Source organism: Octodon degus, unplaced genomic scaffold (assembly GCF_000260255.1).
Source record: "Octodon degus isolate 3935 unplaced genomic scaffold, OctDeg1.0 scaffold00087, whole genome shotgun sequence".
In the NCBI taxonomy this organism is placed as follows: Eukaryota; Metazoa; Chordata; class Mammalia; order Rodentia; family Octodontidae; genus Octodon; species Octodon degus.
This window is the reverse complement of record NW_004524663.1, coordinates 4,675,493-4,678,225: the sequence shown is the minus strand read 5'-3', so window position 1 is coordinate 4,678,225 and position 2,733 is coordinate 4,675,493. Positions and strand designations below refer to the sequence as shown.

The 2,733-nt window shown below is 41.4% G+C and overlaps 1 protein-coding gene across 3 annotated transcripts in view; it reads left to right on the top strand.

The window, feature by feature from the left end:
- Nucleotides 1-2,733, top strand: part of Pip5k1b (phosphatidylinositol-4-phosphate 5-kinase type 1 beta) — a 370,099-nt gene that overhangs the window by 229,369 nt on the left and 137,997 nt on the right. The window lies entirely within an intron of this gene.

Sequence of the window (2,733 nt, the reverse complement as noted above, 5' to 3'; positions counted from 1 at the left end):
TCACTTAATTTAAAAACACTCAGAACTGTCATTTTCTGGCACAGATAAACTTAGGAGGATGTGCAGGGCATTTGGTTCCATTGAGCACAGAGGGTATAGGCAGCAAGCACGGTGGTGCAGGTTTGGGCTTGTGTCTAGCCAAGGCTTGCTGGAGAGCACTGGGACCCACCAGCCCTGGCTACTGGGAAATTGAAGCAGGCCTTGGCCTCCCGTGGGCCTCGACAGAGGACCCAAGTCAGTGCTGGGAGGTGGAATCGCTGCTCTACCAAGCCCACGCTGACATGCAGGTGAGGAGGCTGCCTACCCACCCTCTCCAATGTGCAAAGTGGGAAAGCCTGCGGAGGACCACCATCCTACATTTGCGGGGGTCCTTTTCACCTGTGATGGCAAGTATGATAATAAACAAAAACGTGTCCTTGAAATTGTTTTCTTCATAGATAGAGCAGTTCTTCCACGGCCCCCATTCTTTAGCTGCCACTTATTGAAGCTTACAGTACGCGAGGCAAATCTTTCTACTGCATCATTCCATTTAATTTTCTAGCCACCCTTTGAGGTCAGCACTATTCATGCTCCTACTTCAATTGCAGGAGAAGTAGGTTCTTAAAAGTGGTTAAGAAACTTCTCCAGCATTACTTAGCAAGCCAGTGACAGAGCCCATATCTGTGTGGGTACGAAGTATGTGCTCTAAACAACTGAGATTTAAGGATTCACTCAAAAGATTTGTTTTTTAATTTCCTTTTCAGCAGTCAGAGGAACAGTGGGAACCATGCAAACAAAAACAACCCAGCAGAGCTATTCAGATATCTGGGTGATTTATGTTTTTCTTTTAAAAAGAAAAGCAAAACACACACATTTTAGAATGAGCCTTTTTCCTGTGTTTTTTCTACCCTTTCAGGATGTGGGTAAAAAGTGGCGTTTAATTGACTGGAGTTCAGTCCAATTCTTTCAGATTTTAGATTTTTCGGTCTCTCTCTCTCTCTCTCTCTCTCTCTCTCTCTCTCTCTCTCTCTCTCTCGTCTCTCTCGGGTGTGTGTCTGTGTGTGTACATTCGCACTCATAGATGGGCTCACCCTCCATCCTGTTCTCCCTTGGAGCAAACGACACGAAGGTCAGTGGCAGGTCGACTGGAGTCAGCTAAAATTGACTAAAGTAATATTAGAGACCTAATTTTTCGGTCTCTCTCTCTCTCTCTCTCTCTCTCTCTCTCTCTCTCTCTCTCTCTCTCGTCTCTCTCGGGTGTGTGTCTGTGTGTGTACATTCTTTCCTCTTTAGTGCTGAGAACCTTTTTCTTCCATGTCCTAATCCCACATGCTTCTGTGCTAGAAAGGAAGATCATTTGCAAAAGCCATTGTGCCGGGCTTGCCTCTTCATTAGTGTTTCCTATGCCAAATACTGAGAGAATGTGGTCAAATAGGACTTCCTGGAACAAGACCCTGGAAATCTGTTTTACTTTTTGGGGGGGTGGGTTTGTTTTTCTAAGGATTAATATAGAGGTGTCACAAGGCAGGTTCTCTCACTCATTTCATTTCATATTGCACACTGATCGTAGAACATCTATTTTTATTAATTTTATTGAGAAACAAATAGTAATGAGACCGTTTCAAAACAGGTTAGTAGGACAGTTACAATAATTAATACATTGCATATTGTTGTCTTCGTAGTGGTTATTCATAGTACAAGATGAAGACATAATATCTTGTCTAAACAGTATTAGTATAAATCTTTTTTCTCATTGAATTAAGAGAAAGTAGCTATATATCTATCCCAACTATTTTGTATATACAGATACAAAATGGTCCTTCATTTATATCCCCCTTTTTGTTTAGTCCTGTCAGAGATGGGTATTCCATTGCCATTTAAATATTGTAGGTGTGTGAATTCAGCTAAATAATCCAATATAGTCCAGTAGTCCATAACAGTAGTGGGTTATCCGCAGTACTGGCAATGTCAGAAGTTGTTGACTTGAGCCTTTTATAGCTCAGCCTATTAATATAGCTTTACTTTTTATACCTCGTTTTTATACTTTTCTGCTGGATAGTTAAGACCAAGATAAAACAAGACCTATATAACAAGAAATGTAGCTTTTGTATCTGCCAAGGTCAGTTGGATCCTCTCAGCATTTACCCCGAAATCCTGTACCGCAGTTTGTAGATCTTTCATCAGTGTCAGCCATATGGATGAGTCACGGCCATTGCTTGACTAATTTGCTCTCTGTGAAAGCCTGAGAGAATGTTTTCTCTCCTCGTGACTCTCCTTAGGCACACTCTACATTGTCAATCACATTCGTCTGTGTCCCCATAATCTCCTTGAACAGAAAATTTGGGACACCACTGAGTTATAGGATGTTACAGTACAGGTTCTCTTATGCCCTGAGTCCTCACTGACTTTGAAAGGCTAGGGCCAAAATGTTGGCTGTCCTTATAGACCTTCTTTTTCTCTAATTTTTGGTCTGCAAACTTAAGTTGTTCACTCTCCAGAAAAGAAGCTTAATGATATTATGACCCTATAATATAGGCAGTTGAGCTTAACTTAACTATCTATCTGAATATCAAACATCTTAGACATAACATGGAACAGGTATTTTCCATCAAGTTTTGTTGGTTTTTTGTTTGTTTGTTTGTTTGTTTGTTTGTTTTTGTGGAACCAGTGATTGAACTCAGACCCTTGCGCTTGCCAGGGAACCACTTACTCTACTGAGCCATCTCCCAGGCCCCTCCATCAAGTATTGATATA